Raw genomic sequence first — 25,226 nt, forward strand, 5'->3', positions numbered from 1 at the left:
TTAATAGTTCTGCTGATAATTTTCAATTTCTTTACGATATAAATAATTTAACTGAACTAGTTGCATGCTTTTCAAAAAAAACTTTTATCCTGATTTGCATTGATTTCATTTACTTATACTTACGTGGAATTTGACTAAAACCTAGAAATATAGATTTTATTCAATTTCGGTCGCATGACAAAATATTAAAATTTTTTTCAATTTAAAATATTAACATTTATTCTTAATAAATTGCATATTGAATCATGAAATATGCCGAGAAATAAAGTTAAGAAATTATAGTATAAAAGTAAAGAATGAATACTTTTTCACGATTTATGTTTCAATTGAAACACTTGAGTTTACAAAAGCCAATTTTACATTCATAGAGTCCTTACTTTAAAATATAATTAGGATATAAATTTCGTAAAAAGTAAAATTTAAGTAAGTAAAATTTATCCCAAAATATCTAAATGAAGACATTTTATTTGAGATATTAGCAATAATTAATATCAACTTTGAAAAAATATTGATTTTGATAATAGTAGTAAAATTGATTTTGTTAACAGTAGTATTTATTTAGTTTCATAAATATTCATAAAATATTTTTTTGTATTAAAATTGTAAATAAAACTATATATTTTTTATTTGAATACCTACTTTCTTTTGAAAATCAATCAAGCTGTTTTTTTATCTTCTTGCAGAATTTAGCAAGAAAATATATAAGGGACATTACATCTCGTATATCTGCGTGACAGAGATTAGGATCATCTTGCTTTGCTTTTTTTGTAAGATTCTGTGAAGTAAGCTGATTTTAAACTTTCAATTTCGTTGATAAATTAGTTTTTATAATTTTTTCCTTCTAAAAATATTGTTGAATTTTTTAAAAAGGTTTACAGTTTAGCTACTTTTGCACTAGCTTTGATAGTTAGTCTAATAATTATATCTAATTCAGTGGTTAGAAATAGCGCACTGTCAGTCACAGATGATTGATGCTGTCAGTGTCAGTCTCCAATGACTGACGCGGCAATCAATTTGTTAACGAAGTAAGATTTTTCCATAAAGTGACACTAACTTATTAACATTTTTGCTAATAATTTAATGTGAATACAAACGTAAACCTTTAAATATTTCCATACATGAAAAAATAGACTTAAAACCTTCTCAATGATAACGTTTTAATTGTTAATTACACCGAGCATTCTGCAAAGTTTGAATGTAAAATATAATTAAGCGGTTAGTACAATAACCATAATTCCATTTCTTTTGGTATTTTTTGAGCTGTGGACAATAAAGCTGCTTCTAATAGTGAGAGAAATGGACCCGAATAAAAAATCAGTTCTCTCCTGTTTGGTAAATAGTGTGGAGGTTGTACACCTATTGACTTTTTCAACTTTACCAAGCATTTGAGATTCGGAACATATTTTGTCATTGCATCGAGCCTTTTAATTAACTATATTAAACTGCTACAAACGCAATTTTCTCATAATTTCATAATTAATGCTTAAATTTCGTACATGTAACAATTAACTTGGTAAAGTTATTTACAAATCCTTAGATATTTTCTTTGAAAGCAAGTTTTGTAAAGTGCTCATCTTATCAGATTCTGACACGTTCAAGTGTTGATGCCACACTGCAATCAGACGTCAATGCAATCTATTACTATGAAACGAGGTCCATACTTTCATTTTAAAATTCAATTGATGGATTTTTTACATGTCTGGTTTTAGACAAGTGGGATAAATTGTTGAAGTTCAATGGTGAACTGTGGTTTTTGAAGTAACGTCTTCCCAAAGTTGTAATAAATTTACGTAAATAGTGGTCATCACCTTTTTTGTACTAACATATTCAAGCTCAAAAAGTAATGAAGGATTAATAAAATATTTAAAATTTGCGCATGCAGGGAGCAATAATCAATTTGAAAAATATAATATGCTTAATTTTTAACTCTGTAATGAGTTTGCATTACGTTTGAGTGATACTACATTTTTATTATTTTATATCTTTGGAAAAGGATACCACAAAGGATATCTTGAATACCACTGAAATTATTTTTGAGAATCAGGTACTTTTGCAAAATAAATAAGAAATATATTAAGTTTATAGTGTTTCGAACTCAAATGGATCACTGATTCATTACTAAAATTATTTCAATGTAATATTCCATGATTTTTAACAACAATTTTTTTCAGGATGATGAGAAGCGACTATTTCTCAAATATTTATGGAATTCATAACCAACATTTGATTTAAACTTAAACATTCCAGGAGAAGATATAATGAGAGATAAATGAAAATAGATTTAGCTTTTATTGTTATGAATTAAATTAAAAGTAATTTTAGATTACTAAAACTTGGCAACATCACTCAAACTAGAAATTTCAAAATTTTATGTCGTTCAACAAAAATGTTTTGAGATACTAGTCTATATGTTGATGAGAAACGAGGATTTCTCAAGTATTCATGGAATTTGCGGCCTCTTTTAGATTTAAACTATAGCATGACAGTAAAAGGTATTTAATTAGTGAATACTATTTCTTTTTTTTCTAAATTTTTCATTACTTAGGGAAGTTTTTCCTCCTTCAATCATAGCATTAAAGCTCATCTAGTTGGGTTTGTTGTTCTTTAAATCTTATCCAAAACCTTAAGGATAAAATAAACGACAAAATCTCCCTAGTTAGAAAAAAAGTGTTGTCTCTGAAACTAAAAATTCTTTTAGTGTTTTAAAAGTTTCTAAACATTTTTTTTTACGTTTCAAAGAATAAATAAGAACTATTTACATTTTTCAAACTTCTATGTTGTTTGACTTAGTTTGCTTGTTTGAGTTTTTTAAATTTTTCTGCTCGGAACATCTTATCATAGCAGAGAAACTATTATCTTACCTTTAATAAATGGATAAAAAATGTTGTAGATTTGCAGATACATTTTCAAAACAGAAAAGAAAATGATTAAGTGTTGAAACAGAATACCGCAGCTTTGAACCATACTGTTATTTTAATTTGCTATAAGGGGTCATTCAAATATAACTAAAGCATATAACGGAGTAATTTAATTTGTGATTTGCTTTTTTTGCCAAAAAGGGGTATGAGCAATGCTTACAGTGGAAATAAGCGCATTAAAATCCTCTTATCTTCAAAAATTTCTTACAAAGCAAAATAAATTGTCTAAAAAGTTACACGTGGAAATTTTTAAAATTTGGAATAAATGTTCCAAATTCAAAAACTTTCCACGCGTAACTTTTTCCTGTTACTGATAATCCTAAATTCGAAAAAAAAAAAGGAAAATTATTTTTTCGTCTAGTTTCATGGGTCAAGAGTTTTGAAGACAAATCGAAAACACAAAAGATTCCAAAAGAATAATCTTTTCAAAAGTTTATAAATAAAATTAAAACGTAAACTTCTTTGTATTTAATCCTAAATTTAAATTACTAAAGCTAGTGTCGAAGTTCAAGCAAAAACTGATTGTTGCGACTTTCTTATGAAAACAGGGGAAGGGATTTGTGATATGCTTATTTTTGCTGACAAAAGGGGAGGGAAGTTAAGGTTGGAGGTGCTGTGTAAGCATATTTTTAGCAATTTTAATTGGGCGTTCATGTTTCCATTCAGGTTGAATCATAATGTCGAGTAATGCATGATAATATAGTTCAATATGAAACGATTATTAAGGTTGTTGCAAATTTGAAGGGTATTAAGTTTCATCGGGATTATGTTTATGGATGGAAGTTATATATTAATAATGAAGATTATACTAAATAGAATACAATATATATTCTTCTACTTTTCAATATCTAATATTTAGCAATACTTAAGAATATCTGATAAAGTAACAACAAATAAAAACAACAACCTGTTGAACAAAATTCTATTAAAATGTATTGCATCAAAAGTCAACCCAAAAAATATCGAAATTTATTTTCAGGCGTATAATAGGAATGTAAATGGTCACAAGGATCATCGTTTGTTTAACAGTTTTGAAAAATATAAGAAACCACTGTGATGCATTTTAGGCAAAATTAATATATTTCAATGTATTTAAAACCACAACAAAAGATTTTGCGACAATTGCTTCAACATAACAATAATTTTAACAAAACTTTTGAATTGATAAAATATGAGAAAATCATTTTTAATTTCTGCCAGACTGAAAATGAAATACGTACGTCGAACGGACTATTTTCGAATTAAACATCTATTCCCAAAGAAAATTATCTTAAAATTATTAAATGTTTTACACTTAAATATTATTTCAATAATAAAATTTCAGGTATAAAAGTATCTGGCAAATTAACTTACCAAAAATACTAATCAGGTAGAGTATCAATTTGACAATAAAATTGAATCAGAGTTTTATTCATACGATGCTCATAACTATAAAATAATTGCTGAAAAGCAAGAGCAGGCAAGCATAGAAAATTATTGTAAAATAAAAAGGAAGAGGTAGAGTTATCTTATAGTGAGTTAAACTACTTGACAAAACTTACAATTAGAACTGACGGTATTAATCCGTTTACGATAAGGATGAAAAACAGTGAAAAACCGTTTTGTCAACAAATCATCTTTAAACTCTCAAATGTACAGAGGAAGTCTGTAAAAAGGATGGAGATTTCTTACAATGCCCGGGTAATGGTTAAAAACAGAAAAAAAATCAATTTTACGTTAAACAGATTTTTTTTCTGATAAAAATATGGTTTTCTTCTGTAAAATTTATAGTTATTTTTTACAGTGTGGAGCTAAGAATGGGGAAAAAAATCAATTTATGACGTTGCATTAAGAAAATTACTGCTAAGAATAAGATTTTGTCGATTATATAATAAAAGAAGCCCTTTCAGCAGCGGAAAGACAACAATATTCATAATTCGACATACACATTAAGCCAAAATAGTTTCTTAATTCTTAGTTTTAGTTTAGAAAAAGACAACACATGCAAAATAAAAAAAAGCTTAATAATTATTTTGCATCCATAGCTTTTTCGATAATGCGTTCCTCCCTTATGTTATTCTACGCAAAAAAGAAAAAGAGCAAACATAATGTTTAAAGCGAATTGAACTTTTCATTCTTTTTCTTTCATTGTCGTTTGAGATCCTACTCATTTTTGATGTATTTCCTTTCGCATTACCCTAATGGGATTTTTTTCCCTTCTAATCAACAAGTTCGTTCTAATCTCATTAAAAAATTCTTTTTAATTCGTTGGCAACAATACAAAAAAGTAAACCCAATAAAAAAGATAAAATTTCCTCTCGTATTGAACTGAAAACGAAATGCTTGTCGTCGGCTGCATTGTTTCACACATTACCCTGAATTCACATTTTTTTTGCAGGGAATTCAATTAGTTTTATCCGAAAATGTACGTCATTTAAGCGATGAATATAATTCAAATAAAGTAACGAATTATTTGGAATCGATATTTATCAAAGCTGAACGTAATGTCTGCTAATTTTTATATTTTTAGTTTAAAAAAAGCGTGCGTTCCGCCAAATAATGCATAATTGTTTTTTTTATTGGAACCACATCAATAATTCTTGTACTTTTTTAATGATGAAATAATAATAAAACTTGAAGCAAAAATGAAGCAATATATGTTTAATCGTTCTAACGCTTTTTGTGCGCTGTTTGACTGTATGTAAATGTCTTATTATGTTTACAATTTTATTCACGTTTACAAACATGTCACATCAAATCATTCTTATTTCATGTATTTTATATTTTACTCGTACCTTTTGTCTGATTTTATTCACTTAAAACATTTTATCAATATTTATTATTTTATGACAATGAAAGTGTTGTATGCACTTAAGTTTTTGATCTGTTTAAACGTGTTGTTTGGCACATCATGTTCTGTTTTGGACCTCATGCCCTTAAGTTCAATTTTAAGTTCAGTTCAGTTCAATTTAGTGAAAAAAAATTCGACAATAATGAATAATAATTCAGCCGCGATGGCTCAGGGGATAGAGCGTTCGCCTTCCAATGCGGCGAGCCGGATTCGAATCCCAGTCGATACGAATTCCGCATCCGGCTTGCACCGACCACAGTGCTGACTTGAAATATCCTCAGTGGTAGATCCTCAGTGGCTAGCTCCATCAAAAAGTCCACCACGAAGGCAAATTTCTCCCAATACTCGATCCAGGAGTTCCCTTGTCTTTTGGATTGGGTTCAAAATTACAAGGCTACGGAGTTGAACATTAATAGTCGTAAATCAGTAAAATTGGGTTGGCTGTTCAACGACTGTTATAAAATAAAATGAAATAAAATAATAAATAATGCATTATGAAACAAATTATAAAAATGTAATGAAATGAAAATATAAATTTAATTATTTCACTATGTTTGCACAATTAAATGAAGAAATTTTTTTTTTATCTAAGGAGTTTACATAGAAAGATTCTTTTTAAGTTTGCAGTGTAAGTAAAAAAAAACTTGAAAAGTAACCTACTTACACGAAACATAGCTCTTAGGGTACGCGCATTGATGTTCCAAAAAATAAAGTAACGAAACAAAAGTGCGATATGCGAAAAATACCGTGGTTTAAATGTTGCAAGGAAAAAATACATAAATAAAGAATTTATTGTGAAATAATTAGAAAACAATTTTGAAACTATAAAATGGTAAAAATAATCTGCTTTATTGCTCAAATTGCATTATCAAATCATCATCATTGGTCATCAAATTGCATTGCAATTAGTAAAATCAAATCGACAGTCAATAATAAAAACCTAAAGTTGAAAAGTAATTGGAACCTTTCAAAATGTATCTCATTTAAAGGGTTGTGAGATTGAATCATTGCTTCATATAATAGATCCAATCATAAAATCTTTTATATAACGCGCTTAATATTCTGTTTAACAAGTGCGACGTATATGAAAGTACTATTACTACTGTTAAATTTATCGCAAACATTTCTTCAATTAAACATGAACTTTTACCTGGATCATTTAAAAAAAAAAAAAAAAAAAAAAAANAAAAAAAAAAAAAAAAAAAAAAAAAAAAAAAAAAAAAAAAAAAAAAAACTGAAAGTGAAAATCTTTGGTTTTAATGAAGCGCTGCAAAAGTATCGCGAGAATTTTTTCCATATGCCAGCCGTTATTCATCTACTGATATTAATTTCAACTCTATGGTCAAGCAGTTTCCATAAGGGATGCCCAAGAATCCTAACACAAACATTTATCGAGTTGGACTAAACAGCAAAAACCACTAGATTATAACCTTGTGAATAAAATGACCGTTCTTGTGCTGTTGGGATATTGTAATATTACTAAGAGTTTCTTGCTCTGTGCCCTGGAGTAGAATTTTGTTGAAAGGTGTCCATTTTTTATTTCCAAAGCACTTTTGTGACCAAGTATAACATTTTTGAAAATAAGTTTGCAATAAAATGTATGTTTCTAACTTGGTCATAGCTATTTCTTGTCACCAAAATCGATAAATAACATTTAATAATTTTTTTAGGATATTTTCCCTAGCATAGAGGAGAGTGGGGTCAATTGTAACTGGGTATGATTGTAACAGAGAAAAAATTTCGAGTGTCGGGTTCTAGATTTGGTTCCTAAGTGGCGCACAAGGTGTATTTAATAAATCTACGTGTACACCCCTGCTGGCAATCATTTTTATGTACTTTTGAAAGAGTTACATCACAAAAGATATTTTCACGCTACGTAAGTACTTTTTTTGGTATTAGAATATTATATTGTAACAAAGTAATTTTGTTTAAACAAATAAAAATTATTAACCGATTATGTAAGTGGACACCTTAATTAACATTTAAAAAAAAGATTAGTTTTGTTAATTAACTGGCATTGTTTTTAACAAATGAAGCTGAAATGGCGTCTTGGGGACGATTGTAACAATAAGTAAAGGGACAATTGTAACAGCTGAAAATAAATAATCTTATGTTTACAAACTATTACTTAACTCTTTAAGAACCACCAATAGTTTCCTATATCATTTATATTATGTTGCATGTGCATTATTTTATTTGTCAACTTTCACAGCATAAATTAAAATTTTTAACCCCTTAAAGTTAAAAGTTTAACCCTTTAGGTCTCTGCTCATTATTATTGTTACTCCTAAAATATCACTACTATTTCGATCAATAAAAAAATATATCACAACTATGGTAATATGTATAATTAACTATGTTTTAGTTGAATTTATGAACTGTTACAATTGACCCCGTAAATGGGGACAATTGTAACAGTTATGCACGACTGTCAAAAATTGTTAATAACTAATATAATAACATTTAAAATAAGGTATTTTTTTCCAGTAGAGGATAGTCTACTTTACTCGTCTGTCAATTAATACTAATACTATATTGGATTTTTTGTTAGTTAAAAATAGTTAAGTAAAAAATGTTACAATTGACCCCACTCTTCCCTGTCACTTATAGTTTATCTAACATTTTAAATGCAATGTTAAGGAGTTTTATTTGTTTTAAACTACTTATATTACATTGTTTCGAAAGTTCGTGTTGCTTTAATCACTTCATGAAAAGTCAGTTAAGAAATTGTTGTTATGAGTGTCAACGCAGAAGAATGTGATCACTAAATAACTGTCGAGAAAAACTGTGAGCAACTGGCTTAAATTTATGTTGAAATTTAAGAAACACGTACCTTTGAATAAAAAGGCATTTTTTTCTCAATTTTCATCATAGGTCAATCAAGAAACATCGCTAATAGGTAAAACTCTGTACAAAATAAATAAATAAGACTTAAGAATAAGATATTTTTAAATACTTCTTCACTATTTTGGTTTTCGAAAACAACTCCAGGGCTGCAGGGTTGATCCCATTTTCTGAACATTTCACAGTAATGTTCATTTTATCCGTCAAGAACACCCTGTTTGTCTGTCAAAATTAAACCATCTTTACTTTTGCAGAGGTTAGATGTTTGCTTAATGTCCATGTAACTTCTATATTAATTCTTCTGCTGGAAGCTCTGCCTTCAATTATTGTCTTCAGGAACTTAATATCTTAAAAATTTTCCTTCTCAAAAGCTTCTTTCTTACTTTTATGTAGTCTATTTTCTTCTCTTCTACATTGTACATGTTCTTCCGCATTAAATCTTGTGTTTGAATAATTCTCTTGTAAGCAATGTTTTTATTATTCGTAGCTTTTACCCACTTATCGTCAAACCAATCCATATTTGGGCTTCTTTCCATTTTACCAAATATGTTGTCAGCAACATTATACATGTTTTCATTCAACAACAAACCTTTTGACTCAACTGAGTTATTTTCGCAATGTTTACTCGCAAAGTGCAGTTTCAACACAATTAATAAATTTGTTTTAAAACCTCTTACTTTTAGTTTATCATAATTGAACTCCTGCAACATTATTCCATTTTTATTTCTTGTCACATATATTCTGTTTCTCAATTTGGCAATAACCAAAAGAATGATCAGAGTCAGTGCTAGCACCTCGGTAATTTCGAACATCCACTCAGTTACCATAATATCTTGCTTCAATAAGCTCATGATCTATTCGATTAGAAAATTACACATCTGATCGTCATTAACAACACTATCTAGCTCTTCCTAGAAGATTTCTTTTTCATAATCTGACTTGTCCTCAGTGGGTGCATGAGCACAAATCATGATATGATGAAAAAACCTGTCCTCTGATTCTAATCACACAGAGTTTAGGGTAAACTGCATAAAAGTTCATGGACAGATGTTTTATAGCTTGCTAAAATCGAATAATGTTTCCTCCTTGTGATGGTTATGGCAACAGCTATAAAATATGTGAATTTTTATACAAGTATTAGTCACACCATTTCCGGTCCATCGTATCTCTTGTATTGCTGTGAGATCAACCTTGTATTCATACAATTGCTGCAACAGATACTGCAATGTTTTAGCCCGATATAAGGCTGATCAAGATAGGTTCATAATTTCATTTCCAAAGGGCATGCTCCCAGTCTTTGTAGAATTTACCTTGAATTTCTTCATTACACTTTGCTACAATAACTATTTTTATGGAACGGGGGTGATTGCAACACATGTTTAACCCCCAAAACTAAAAGACCAGAGTGTTTCTCTTTATCTAGTGTCGTTCCTTTGACCCGTTAGGCTTGGGTGACTCTACCAGTAGCTAAATTACTGTCGGCATAGCCTCGAAATAGACAGCACACACAGATCACATCACCAGGATTGGGTGGGAGCATCATCAAAGGAATTATTCTATCTTTTGAAGATATTATAGTTCACGCCCCAATTTAGCAGATAAAATTCCTTTATTTAAACCAATGATCTTTATACATTAACAAAGGAACTTATTATTTATGCCAAAATTATGATATGATATAGCCAATTTTCACGCTTTGCTCCAAAAAATACAAGCTAATAAATTTACCAAATTTATAAGAGTGTTACTGCTTTGAAGCTAAATAAATTTATCCCTACTTTCATTAGAAAGGGCCTTTTTAATAAATCTTTATAAATATCATATAATTACGAGATCACTTAAATAAGTCGTCAAAATATTTATTCAAAATTTCATTTGTAAAAATTTGTGTTTATTTAGTTTCTTCAAGTAGCTGAATGAAATATTTCTAATGAAATTTTTAAATATGTATTGAACTGTTTTTGAAAGCAAACATCTCATATATTAACTCCTTTTAAAAAACCAACTATTCGTATTTTTATGAGTAAATTACATTTAGTTTTGAATTTGATTTCGCTAAAATTCATTTCCTAAATCTGTGGATATGAATCTGTTTTACATAATTTTCTATTAAGACCAAGAGAAATGTAAAGCTAAATAATTCACTAGAGATATCTCTAAATTATATAAACTTAAAAAAAAATAAGTTGAATGATTTATATAATATTTAGTAGTTATATGGATGTTAGTTAGATATTTTGTTCCAAAGTTCTCTTTAAATAAATCTTTTCATGATTTATTCAAAACGTTACCTGTAAAAATTTGTTCTGATTTTGATCAGCACAAATATCAAAAGTTATTTCAAATTTATAACATTGTTGCTTGCTTTCAAGCAAAGTGTTCTTTAAAAGCAAGAACGGTTTAATAGAGGCTCATATTCCATTGGGAGAAAGTTTTCGCAGTAAAAGCCATTAGGCTTCTTTGAAAATAATGCTTTATTTTGCAATCTGTTTGAGCATTTACTAAGATGAGGATGTAGTCGCAAAAAGTAAAAAATAGTAAATACCGTCTGTGATGCTTTCAAAAAGAGTTAGGAAATGTCTCGGGGGCAGTCAGTCAAAGGATTTTGAAACAACTTGCCGATTCAGAATCTGACTCTTTATTTGTTGACGTACTTTTTCTCGAGATGAATGATTACAGCGTTTCGAGTTGAATGTGTATTTTAAAGTGAAATTCTATTTTAATCGGGGGTTTTTGTTTAAAGAAAATTATAAAAAGAAATGAATTTAAATTTAATTATTACTGTTTGATCTTGAAGCCTTAACTCTTTATTTGTTGACGTACTTTTTCTCGACAAAAATGATTGTTGTGTTGATGTTGAACATGAATTTTAAAGTTACGTCTTATCTTATTAGGTTGTAGTTTTTTTAAAAATTATTAAGCAAAAAAAAAAGAAAAAAAGAAAGAAATTTGAATTTAACTAATACTGTTGATGCTTTAACACTTTTCGCGTAGGCAACTGATGCATATTGACGCTAATGATGATTAGTTAATGTTTAAAATGAAAAAAATGTTTGAAATGAAATTAAAATAAAAAATAATAAGCAATGTATTAAAAAGCAAAGTTAATGGAAAAAAGGAAACTAACTTGCGAAATGCAGACGAAGCTTAATTATTTTAGTAATAAGTGTCTAACGGCATCTCGAAAATGATATGCTCCGGAGAAAATTTCTTTATAGTAGTAAATTTTGACTATCATGAGTTTCCGCGAACTATAGAATCATGCTGAATGTATTTAATATCTATTCTGATGAAATGAGCAATAAAAAAAGCGTGTCTTGCTTAATTTAATAACTTAGAGACACAAAGAAGGGCAAGAAATGATAATAAATAAATAAAATTGAAATTATTTTAGCTTTATTAATTGTGTCGATACATGCCTTTTAGTTTTATGCATGATTTCGTAGCGTTGTTCAGTACTGATTTATTGATTTATTTCTTTTTTTTTATTCTAACTGTACGAAGAACAGATATTCGGTTAATTAAAAATAAAACTAACTTTTCAAAGTTAGTTTTAAATATATGCATTTTTTATGTAGGGAATTTTGTAACCAACTTTTTTAAAGGCTACGGAAGTTTTGATTTAAAACTAAGAAAAATATTTGCATTGAAAATTAAAATTTCAGTTACAAATTTTTAAATATCTCATACAATCTGTTATATATTTAATAAACATCAAAATAGTACAAAAAGTTTAAAAAGTTCATGGTGTACAGATCTTAAATGGTTTAAAAACATTTTCCAGAGCTAATAGATTTTAAATGCGGTTATATTTTCTATTGTATAAAATAATTTTTGACTGAAAAAAGAAATAAATCCCTTTTCATATAATAAAGCTCTTTGTTCTTTATCAGTTTTATATATATAAAAAAATTTATATTAACTTCAAAAGTTTTGTTTAAAAAGTAAAGCCCACGACAGCCCATTGTGGAAAGGGTGGTCATTAAAGTTAAAGTTCTACAATTTCAAGTCAAACGTTATGATTGTGGCAAAGTGGCTAGCATTGCGCACAGGTCGCTTTTATTTTCCAGACAACCTGGCACCTATTGGTAATAGTGGTCCTCAAGTCGCAACTAGGAATCGAGCCCCCTTTCTTCACACTGACAGTTCAATGACTTTACCACTGAGCCATTTTGACAGTTAAAATAGTTTGTTTTCTTGTTTTTTTTCATCTTTAACTTCAAGACTGACGTAAGTATTCAATAAGAAAATCGGCCAGATTTCAAATTGACTTTTAATACTGTCCTGTTGAATTTCATCCTGAAATTTTCTGGTGTTTTTCTGTGATTTCACTGTACATTTTCTTTATATTAAAGGAAAAGTTCATTCGAGATGGAAAACGGAACTTCGCATGAAATTACTGGAAATTTTCTGATTTCTTTTTTTGAAATACCAGAAAATTTCCTTAAAGGAAGCCTTAATCAGTAAAAAAATTGCATTTTTCCTCTGACACTTCACAGCATGGCGCTGGGCATGAAGAAACGAACTGTGCATTAAATTTGGCATTGGTGTATAGCTTTTAAAGACTCATTTTGTATTACTGTGTTTTCTTCGGAGAACATTAAAGTGATTCAACGAAGTGAAAATTATTTAAAATTTTCGCATCTATAAAGTTTTTGTTTTGATCCTAATAGGGAAGATATTCGAGGAAATGTGTTAGCCATTTGCGTTTTTGGTAAGTACCTAGTCAATGCAGATACACAAATATGTAGAGGAAGTTGTAATTACATGTTGAAATTGGTTTAATCGATAAAGCGTTATTACTCAATTTTAGCTCCCTTTTATTATGCTGAATTTGACTAAATTGATTTTTTTCATGTTTTTTTTTAAAGTTTAGTCTTGCTTAGTGAAATTTTCCTTGTTAATAATTTTTTCTTTCTTAACTAAAAAAAAAAAAAAAAAAAAAAAAAACTCTGAAAATAACAATTACGCATAAAATTCTAGTAGTCTGTAAGTTAACATTACAATTATATTGCTTACTTAGAAATATGGTTGGCGAAAACCTCAATTTCAAAATTTGCAGTTTTTTTTAATGGTTTTTGCCTGGTTTTTCATGTCAATGTAGGGTATTTGACTGTTGTTTCCTAGGAAAATGTTACAAAAGAGTTTTGAACAGACATTTATTTGTGCTTTCACCTGTCACTGAGAGATATTATAGTAGGCTAAATTAAATGCAGTGCTAGAGTTTGCTTGTTTATGTTACTCAATGATGACAGGCCAAAAAGTGTAATATATCTATAAAAATAATTTTAACAATTTATCAACTTATGCAATATTTAGATAAAAAGTTACTTATTCAAAACAATATGCGAACTATTGTAAACTGTTATCCAAATTCTTAGAACCCAAAATGATATAGTGCAATGAACAGTAATTAAAAATATGGCTTTGTTACTTACTAAATAAATTTTTCAGTGTTATTTTATTCTAGAACTTATTTAACATGCTCCTGGTGGCCGAGTGGTAGCGCTTCGCGCACGTGTTGCGGATCCTGGGTTCGATCCTCTGCCCGGGCAAGGTTGACTCAGCCTTTCATTCCTTTAGTGGGTCGATAAATGAGTACCAAGCCTGCTTGGGAACTGAACACTGGGTGTTCCGCGTTTGGCTGACCACCTAACCGGAACATCTGCTCCTGCACCCCAGAGCCCAAGGTTAAGAAAATTGAGATGGGTGCAGTAGACCTTGGCCCTCTATGGGCTGTCGCACCACTGAGCTTAGTTTTATTCTCGAATTTATTTTACGTGACAGCTAAAATGCATAACTGACATTCACAAATATCTTTTCTGTAGCAGGGAAAATCAATCCAATTTGAAAAAAATTTAGAGGAGTTTTCAAAAGCTTTTCTTTTAGTTTAGCATATTCTTTCTGACGATGGAAATTGTTTTTAGGTTAATGGGGCAATTCGAGATGGGGGAAATAAGATTTATTATTTATTCTATATAATAATAAATATTTAACTGAAATGTCTTTTTACCATCGTGTTTAAATTAATTATTAATACTGTATTGCCCGTTCCATACGCTTTCTTTTGAAATATTCATTGGAATTTTCCTATAGTAATTTTGCTTTATTTAATAAAAAATAATAAATGTTTTAAACTAATTATTATTATAACAAAACTTATTAGTTTGCCTCGAAAATATCATAAATAAAAAAGTATTATATTCATCATTGATCATAAAAGTGTCATAATTCTTAAAATTTTATTTCGAATGTTTACTTTTTTGTATTTTCTTTCAGCAGTTTTAGAGTTTATTGTATTTTTAAAACATTATTGGTTGTGAGCATGTGAACTTTAATATTATTTTCTAACATTTAACTTTTCTTGGTTTAATAATATTGTTTTTAAATTAAATATTCATATATTTACAGAATCATTCATCTGTTTACAGAACCAGTGAATCATTTCTGTCTCTTTCATTTGCTAGTATAATTTTCGAATGCTAGCATTATTTTTTGAAATTTAATTTTAATGAATTTTATTTTAATAATAAGCATCTGATTGTATTTAAATGCGTGCACAAATATATGAATTTTAACTGTTTATAAATAAAAATAATTATAATTTATATAAAAAATAATTTAATAATTTATTTTAAAATAGGCTATGGTGCTATAGGTAAAAAGAAAATTATTTGTCATTAAAAATTTTAAAATGATAATTACGATGCATAAAAATAATACTGAAGGGGGATGGAGTAAGCTTTGTTTGTTCCTAAAAGAGATGAGAAATTGAATGCAAAGGACTTTTTTATATAATGAAAATGATGAAGACGTAACAGTAGTGCAGCAATTACGATGTGATCCATGGAGGAGAAAGGTGTCTCTTCATTTAATCAGTTATAGATATTTTGTGCATTCTTTGGTCATTAAAATGATGAGTAAACAAACATCATTATTAATTAATGATAAATATTCAAAGGAAAAATCTTTAGTGCCTGTTATCTGCATAATAAAGTCAAAGGCTTGGTTTTGGAAATATGCATAGAATTATATGCGCATTTAAAATTTGTCTTTTGTTATTAATTATCTTTTTTTTTTTTTTTTTCTTTCAGAATATTTGCTGTTGCTTTCAGCGGGGAGGAAATATACCTAATGATAAGAAACGAAGTTCACTAAGAAAACCAGTTTTAACATTTGTAAAAGAATTGCGAGATTTCGAAAGTTATTTCAGTTTATGATCTTCCAATAAAATGATTCTAATAGTCTATTTAGTTTTATCTCTTTTGCTCTTTATTAATATTTCTAATTTATTTTCATTAAAACTGTATCATAATATGGAATCATTGCCGTATACTTATAGTAATTATGATTTAACTTATTATTTACTTCAGTAATTCCATAATTAAAAGTAAAATATTTCCTGCAGAAAAAAATCTTCGTTAAGCGTATCTGAAGCTGTTTGTACCGAGCTTCTTAAATCATTTATAAGTTTCATACATAATTCCTTTTACATTTGTCTGATTTGCAAGCATTCTTTTTATAATTAGGAAAAAAAGACTTTTTTCAATATTGCGATTGGGGATTCATTACATAAATGAATAATTAAGATAGAATTTTTATTTTGCGTACAAAAGATTACTTTTAGAGAATACTTTTCATTGCGTAAAGTGTAGAGAAAGTTACTCTCGTTCTTTAATTGCAGCAGAAAATCTTTAATCCCATGTATTGATTCTCACTTGAATTTTATTATAATAATTATTTGTTTAAATTTTGAATCCTTTGTTATTTGCTGAATTCTGAGAACAGCTTTTAAGATGCTTTGTAGTAGTAGTAAATTGGATATTGCGATTGATTATTAATGATATCTGTCAACGTAAATTTAAGCTTAATCTTTTAGCAAGGATATTTGATAATACTAGTTATTAAAAAAAACAACATAAAATTAAATTAATTGATTTCATAAATTGAAATTTTTACTGATGAAAAGGAGGGAATGTAGAATATTTTTTTTCAGTAAGGTGCAGGATAGAATTTAAAAAAATGTAGAATTTAAAAGCATTAAAATTATAATTAGCTATGTACCATTACAGTCATGCACAAATTGAATAATTAAAAAAAGATGGTTAATGATATAAATAATACTCAACTGTGAAGAACGAAAAGTTCTCGAATTATCGAAGTAAATCACTGCAGAAGTTTTGAAATCCTGTAAAAAATAGCATTTTTCGTCCTTCAGTAAATGTAGCCAACACCACAGATGTATTCTTTAGCCATTTTACCATATTATTGATCGGTAAGTAAAATTGCATAATTTTATCGATTTCACAAGAATCCTAGCGTTTTAAAATCAAGAGAAAATTCATTTTCTAATGCAGCGAAACTATCGAAGCAAGATGGCTATAATATTACAAACCCACCCCTAAAAGAACGATTATTGCTCCATGGAGACAGCATATCAGTATAAGCTGGGTAATTTTATAGTTACGGATGAAATATTTGTACACTTATATAACCAAATCTGTATGACTTTCTGTATCTGTATGATCTGTAAAAATATAGATAAGCAGTTTGAATATTTTTTTCCATTTAAATAACTGTTAGTGTAATTTAAAATTATCCCAATTTTTATTAAAGATTCTAGATTAAAATTTTTTCTTAAAGTTAAAAAAAAATATTTTGTTTTTATGGGCGTTACACAAGCGTTATACGTCTGTAACAATCAGTTTTCAAATTTTTGAAAATTAATAAGAAATTGTGTAATTTATTTAAATGTATTAAAACAGTTTGGCTTTTTTTTGTGCATTTAAATTCTGAAAATGCCATATCTGTCATGATGAACTTGCTCAGCTGCAACATCAAAATAATATTTTGTAAACGGGAAACCTCAGCTGGATAAATGGAAAATATACGGATTAAAAACAAGAAACATCAATTGGTAAAACCGAAACTGTTCGTATTTAAAACGTAAAACATCAGTTTGCAACACACAAAATATCAGTCTTAAAAACGGGAAACATCAAGAAATAAAGGAAAAAAATATCAGCAACTCTGCTGTCAATATATTTTTCATGTTTTGATGGAATTTCATAATACAGTGTGGTTTTTACAAGCTCAAATAAAATTTCGATTAAATTCTTTTTCTTTTAAAAGTAATTTTTGAGGATTTTTTTCTTTATAAAATTGTCTTAAAGGAGATTAATTTATTGGCCAGTTTCCTCCAACAATCTTTAATTATTATGACACACAGAAACATTAACTTTTCGTTCCGGTCAAATATTTCCTCAAGGGATATTTAAGGAAATGTGACACTCGTGTTCAAGGAATATAACTTAAAGTTTGGACATAAGTTGCCAGAAGTCACACCTCTGTATTAATTAATGCCAAAGTTGGCTCCTTCCCAAAATGAAATTTCTGTCATCTGTGATATAATACGATAAAATAGAGAGTCAATTTCAAGGAAGAAAAGTAATGTTAATACTAAGTATTGGGTTTCAATAATTCATTAAGGTGGAGTGAAGTTTTACTATGAAAAAGCTTGAACTCCTGATTGATGAAGGGGTAATTTTAGAAAAATTATACGAACAATTTATAATTTGTTGATATATGACCCAATATTAGAGATTCCAAAGAGAAAATTTTGAGAAGTGTTTTATTATACTTTTATATAAATATAGGTTTAAGATATAGTGCTATGGATCAAAGTTTCTCAACCCGATTTAGTCGAAGTACCAGCAATATATTTCAGTGTTTTATCGCTGACTGGTAAGGTTTGTAAATTGGACTATTGGCATAAGTTTTGCCAATACACTCAAACAATTGTTTTGCCAGTTTGTTTCTGGTGATTCACATACTCACGTACAGTAAAAAATATCTTGAGTCTTATTTTATTCAAATATATGTGAAAAAGTTATATTAATTCTAAAGTAAATATTAATCTTAGGACTGACTGTTCAGAAACAATGGCTCAGACCTCTTTTTAATGACGTAAAAATCTTCTTCACTGCAATCGTGGGATTAATTTAATTAAATAAAATAAAACTCATTTGCTCTCATTGAAATTTTTGAATGTTAAATAAGAATTTAGAAAAAATATCTATGATGTTAATCCCACGCTTCGAACTTTTTTGTTGAATGCTTCTATTCAATTTTGAAACCTTACTCGAACATATTGTGATAAATTTTGTGATATAATTTTATAATAAAGCGGATAAATCTTATAATGGAATAGATACCTTTTTCAAGTTAGGAAAATAACTATATCATAGAATCAATGAATTGAAAGAAAATTAAACTGAACTTAAGCGAAGAAGTTTTATTTAGAACTTCAATCAAATAGTTTTTTTCTTCGAACCATATAGTTTTAAAATGGTAAAATTTCTTTATTTAGAAATTATAAAAGAATTTTTTTATTAAATTTTAAAACCTTAATAGAAAAAATTAGGAGAAGTGCTGTATTACACTTTTATACAAGGAATATTAAAAAATTGTAAGGGCCGCCGCTGGACGTTACCGCTGTTTTCGATGTTCAACTACGAGTTAATTTTGTTTTACTGTATATGTTTTACTGTACTGTATTTGTATATGATGCGTTTATTTTGAAACGAAAATGTTAGGTGTTTTTGTTGAGACAATTTACGTTTAAGAACAAATAAATAGTGATGAATGCGAATCAATTAGGGGGTATAGCGAGCGGAGCAAGTAAGAGGCGAAACTTTCTACTTATTTATCGAATGATAAAAATTACAGAGATATAAATTTCTTTTTCAAGAATCGAAAATAATTTTTAGTTGCACAGTAGATTTAATAAAATTTGAAAAATTCAATAAAGTTGAAATTGTTCAATTTTCAATTTGAATTCGGATTACGACGCGAAAAATAATTCTATGTTGCAAATTTTTTTTTCTAAATTGTCTATAAGACTTTTCGATTCACTGTTTGCAACCTTAATAAGCCAAAGTCTTATAAGTACTTCATTATAATTTTATATAAGGATAGTAGTCACCATCATTGGATAAATTAAAATAATAAAATTGCATTAAGTTTAAATCTTTTGGAAATATATCGTTTTTTTCCTTAAAAATTCAATTGAAAAAATACTTTCAAAATACTATTATTATACTAAGCTTTGCTCCTAAATAAAAATTTTTTTTTTCGAAATTAAAACATAATTAGTATTGTAGTATTTTTATTTCATTTTTTAATTTTTTAGCTAAATATAAGATCCTTTAATAATAATGTCAGTTTTCAGAAATCATGTTGAATTTAAAATTAATTACTGTCTTTTGAAATAGAATATTTAAAATATGGAGCTTTTTGAAATTTTATAGATTCGAAGCTTTTAAATCAATTTTGCTTAAATTTTGTACTTTCTAATATATAATTACATAGTTTAAAATGGTGTAAATTTTGTATTCTTTACTATATCTTACTAATTGACCCTCATTAATCAAATTAATAAAAATAATTAAAAAATATTTTTATGTGGATAAACAAATTTTGCAATTTTGTGAGAAAGTTTTCGATTAGCTTTAAGACTTCAGGGGATGTGGTCAATCTGCGGAAAGTAAATTAACAATAACAGACCTAAACATTCCACAGCTCTCCGGTAAAACTTTTGTGACTATATTTTCCAGATTGCTCCTACTGCCATATTTTAATGATTAAAAATCCAAATTGGTTGAAATAAAGGCATGTGTTTGTTACTGCAACGTAATGAATCACTAATTTAATTTATTTAACACCACTTTTTTGAACTCTATGTTAACATCCAATCATTCTACACCATTAAAAAAAACTATGTGAAAATACGGACATACTCCGGCAGCAGAGACTTCGATTACTAAGTCCGTGACGTACGACCCATGACCAACAGAACTGGGGTTCGAGTCCTAGCGCTGACACCACAATCTAAGCACAATCTAAGCAATCTAAGCAGGAGATTGGAAGCTAATAATGAACGAGATGAATTTCACTAATGAACTAAAAAAAAAAAAATTACAGTGTCTATCCAGTGAGGCGCGTGTGCAATATATAGGTAATGATATAGGTAATGATATAGGTAATAATATAGGTAAGCAATGTAGGCAAAAGAATGTGGTATGGTTAAGAAATACATATCAAATATCTTTAGCTGCCATTTCGATCGAAGTATGCTTAGAGCTGTGGTGGCTCAGGGGATAGAGCGAGGGCTAACCAATGAGCTCAACCGGTTTCGAATCCCAAAGATGGTTGGCTAATACGAATCCTGCACCCGGCTCGCACCCACCACAGTGCAGACGTAAAATATCCTTAGTGTTAGACGGATCATGGTCTAGAGTCCCCTTGCTGCCAGGCTAACCCTGGGAGGTTTTGCTCTCCGTTTAACTCAAATGCAGTTTTCCATAAAAAAGTACTTAACGAAAGCAAATATACAGCAATATTTGATCCAGGAGCTCCCTAGTCTTCGATATTGGGTTCAAAATATCACGGCTACGGAGTTGAACATTAGTAACCATAAACTCAAAATTTGGGTCGGCTGTTCAACGACGGTTATAAAGTAAAATGAAATTAATGCGTTATTATTAAATCTAATTAAATTTTTTTAATTCCTCTGAAAACGTCAAAAAATAAGGAAAATGAATATTTTTTTTCAAATCTTTCTTTTCTTTTAACTTCTGTTTTTCTAAAGGAGATACGACTTTTTTTTTTAAATTTTGCGAACTGTTCAATTACGGTAATTTATAATCTAAACTATGAACATCGGATATCATAATGACTAAATCATTACTCAATCATCAATATTGTTCGGAGTATAACGTATTTGAAAAATATTTTTTATATCCTTTACGAAAAAAAAAAAGTCTGTCTAGACTTAAAATGTCACAATAACGGCTTTTTCGAGGAAAAAAATTACCACTTTTATTGGAACAAAAGCATCTTCGTTGGGTTTAAAATTTCTAGAATTTTCTTGGAATTCTAGTATTTCTTATAATTTGTAGTTTGTTTTGTCTCTAACTGTTCAGAAAATCTGAAGACTGACTAAGATTTTAATGAATAAAAAAATAAAATAAAATAATAAAACAAAAAATAAGCATTATCCCAATGCAAATTTTGTTGACTAAAGCTGTAATGAAACATTTATTAAAACGATCTTGAGCTAAACTACAATTAATTAATAAAAAATTATATTTCTTGACTGAAATGCAGTTCGTTGATAATAATTATGTAACAAGAAAATGATAAATAAAACTTATTTGCATGCATTATTTTACGCAAATATCGGTGCACAATTTGTTTACAAAGTACAATTTGCTTACAAATGGTTAAATGTTAAAATAATAAAGTAAAATGGTAGTACTCTTTAAAAACTCTACCAAAATAACTAATAATTTTATATCAGGCAGTTTAAAATTTTTTTATTTCACCTAATATATTGGTTTTAAATTTATCTACTCTTTGTTTGTTTCAGTAATCAATCCTTATTATAAATTTTTATAATCCTGAAAAAATGAATCAGGAGTTGGAAATTAGCATCCATATAAGGGAAAAAAACTTTATATAATTTTACAAATATTTTGAGCGATTGAACACAGGGAAGGCAATATATACATATATAATAGTTAAAAATATAGAGAAAACGGAGAAAATAATAAAGATAAATGAAAAGAGAAGAAAAAAAATTATCTAAATAAAATATTTTCAAAAAATTGATAAAAAAATATTTGAAAAATATTAAAAAAAATATTAAAAAGCCGGAAAGCAAAATAATGAAAAGATATAAATTCTTCATCAGCTCACACGATTATATCTGCAAAAAGGTGTGCTTACTAATATTGTATCAATATAGCCAAAGTAAAATATATCAATACAAAAGTGTGAGAAGCACTAAAAAAAATTGAAACGAAAATAAAACACATTTAGTAAAAAATATATTAAGCAAAAAACAGATAAAAAATTTAAAGAAAATACAGAACAAAACACGTAACGAAATCATTAAAACGAGTAGCAAATTCAAATGATTTTACACGTACCAGAATCTTTCAAGAATGATTTAAAATATTTGCGTAATAAGATTGCCTGATTTCAAAATATGAAAATAGAAGAACAAATGGAATTCGAAACGTAAATCGAGGGATTATTTACGTCACATTCTTACTGCAGCACTGAAGCGCGTTTGATTTGTTAGTTACGAAGAATCGGCTTGAAAATGGATGTGCGCAGGGCAATATGATTATACTGGATAATTTAAAGTTTATATTTAAAAGGTTAATATTTAATTATACAATTTTAATGAGCACAGAAAGGTTAATATTTAATTATACAACTGAGAGAGAGAGGGAGAGAGAGATAGATAGAACATACCTAACATACCTGAAGGTAAAGAGATGTGGTAAAGGTATTAACATACCTAAGGGTAAAGAGAATCTATTTGATATCTTTAAATAAAAATTATTGAGATCATTAAGAAAGTATTTTAGAATTTCATCAATTGATATATGGTAAATAGGTTTGAAATTTGTGCCTTTTATCATTAAATTCCTCAGTTTCAAGTTCTCTATAATATTTAAATTACCAGTACTAATATGCTTATGATGTTTATCAAAAAATTCAAAATATTCCTCTTCTGCACAGTGACATTTATAATCAGATATATTAATTTCCCCTAAATTTTTGATAATATCATTATAATTAAAAAAAGTTCTACCAAAAAATTTATTATACTTAAAGCTTTTAATTATGTTAAAATGGAGACAAATTTTAATTTTCAAAACAAATTATTTTAATTTTCATAACAATATTTTAATTTTCAAAAATATTATGAAATTTAATCTTATCGAAAATGGGGTTTTGAAAGTTATAACGAAGTATAAAATTTTCTAAATATCTAAATTTTTCTTCTTATTTGGTGAAATTTTACTCATTTTAGATTTTACAAGATCGAAACAAAGAGTTTTGAAAAGTAAATTAATAAAAGGAGAGTTAATAATAAGATCTTGAATCTAATATACATCATTATTCTTAAGCGATAAAACAATATTTTTTATTGGTTTAATATTATAATGTTTATTAAAATCTTTCTTCATGCTATAAATAAAATTGACATTTAATTATGAAGCGGATATAATCGTGTGAGTTGATGAGGAGATTACATCTTTTCATTGTTATGTTTTCCTGCTTTTTAACACATATTTTTTAAAATTTTTTACTAAAAAATATTTTAAATATTTTTTTAATATTTTTTAAAAATATTTTATTTAAATTATTTTTCTTTTTTTCTTTTTACTAATTTTTATTATTTTCCATGTTTTCTCTATGTTTTTAGTTTATTTTATGAGTTCTATATACTAGCAGCTTATGTGCAGTAGATTAAACTTATAAATTTTCTTCGTTTTTCTCTTTTTTTTTCTTTTCATCTTTTTTGTTATTTTGTGCTACTTTTTAAATTTTTTTTTAAAATTATTTTTTTAAAATTATTTTAGATAAGAAGAAAAACCTTTTTAGAATCCTTTCTTAGTTTCATCTACCAGATTTATGCGTGTGTGTGTTTTTAATCCCACTTTTACTATAACGGATCGCGATAGAAATTCTTCAGCTAATGTTATTGCATTTTTTATTACTTATTAATTATTTTATTATCTCTTATAAATTACTTCATTAATTAATAACCTTTTAACGACCAACTTTTACCCCATTTTAATAAAATTTTTTCATGCAATATCAAAGAACTCAGGTTCACTTATTATTATTAATTATGCACTTAACATACTTAATTTTTTAATACTTTTGCAATACTTAAAATGGAAGTAAACTTAGAGACAGAAGAAAACAAAAATAATGAAACTGTTGTCAGTGATTTGGCATTTTATGTTTGTTTTTTGTTGTGAAACAATTTCGAATTCTATATTTAGATTCAATTTAAAGGAAATTAAATAATACAATTTAAGGAAAAAAATCCATCATAATTAATTGAGATGGAGTGTTTTGGATTTCTTCATTAATTTTCTTTCTTTCCTTTTTTAATTATCAAAGATATTCATGATATTTAAAGGCGTAAAAATAAATATACCATTCACTACAAAGATATTAAACTTATTCAGAATTTTATCGCAGTTAGAATACTAAGAATTACATTTTAAATAAAATCAAGTGATAAAGTGCTATTAATTAAGAATATTATATAATAAGAATAATTTAAATCGTTGTTTATAAGCCAATGTAATCTATCTGGACATTATACATATTCCCAGTTTATCCTTTTAATTAAGAATCCAAAATAAAATAGATTTTAATCTAGATGAAATAATTGATTCAACCAAGCAACCAAAAGAAGAAAATTTGAGCGAAAAATTATTAAACTTCATACCCTTGAAGAGTTTTATGAGCCCAGGACAAAGAAGAATTTAATTAAAACTTCTGAAATTAATCGAATTTCGAGTATTTGTGATTGGAAAAATAATTTTCCGAGTTAATTAACCAAAAAAGTAATTTTTCTGAATAATAACTTTTCTATTTATTTTATTGGTCAACTTGAAGCTGAATCTAATGGTAACGCATGAGTTGTATAGAAGTAAGTTTTACTTTTCCTTGGGGGGAAAAACCCATCCTTTCATTGTTTTCTTTTCTTTAGAGTACTAAAATTAATCTTTTTTTCTTAAGAGCCTATCTCTTAAACT

At 27.7% G+C, this 25,226-nt stretch overlaps 1 long non-coding RNA gene across 1 annotated transcript; it reads left to right on the top strand.

The window, feature by feature from the left end:
• Positions 1-5,744: 5,744 nt before the first annotated feature.
• On the top strand, positions 5,745-15,839 carry LOC139426049 (uncharacterized). The gene is made up of 2 exons (XR_011637305.1): positions 5,745-7,624; positions 15,687-15,839. It is a non-coding gene; the product is annotated as an uncharacterized lncRNA (long non-coding RNA).
• The last annotated feature ends 9,387 nt before the right edge of the window (positions 15,840-25,226 follow it).

The sequence above is a fragment of the Parasteatoda tepidariorum genome, chromosome 7 (assembly GCF_043381705.1).
Source record: "Parasteatoda tepidariorum isolate YZ-2023 chromosome 7, CAS_Ptep_4.0, whole genome shotgun sequence".
Classification (NCBI taxonomy): Eukaryota; Metazoa; Arthropoda; class Arachnida; order Araneae; family Theridiidae; genus Parasteatoda; species Parasteatoda tepidariorum.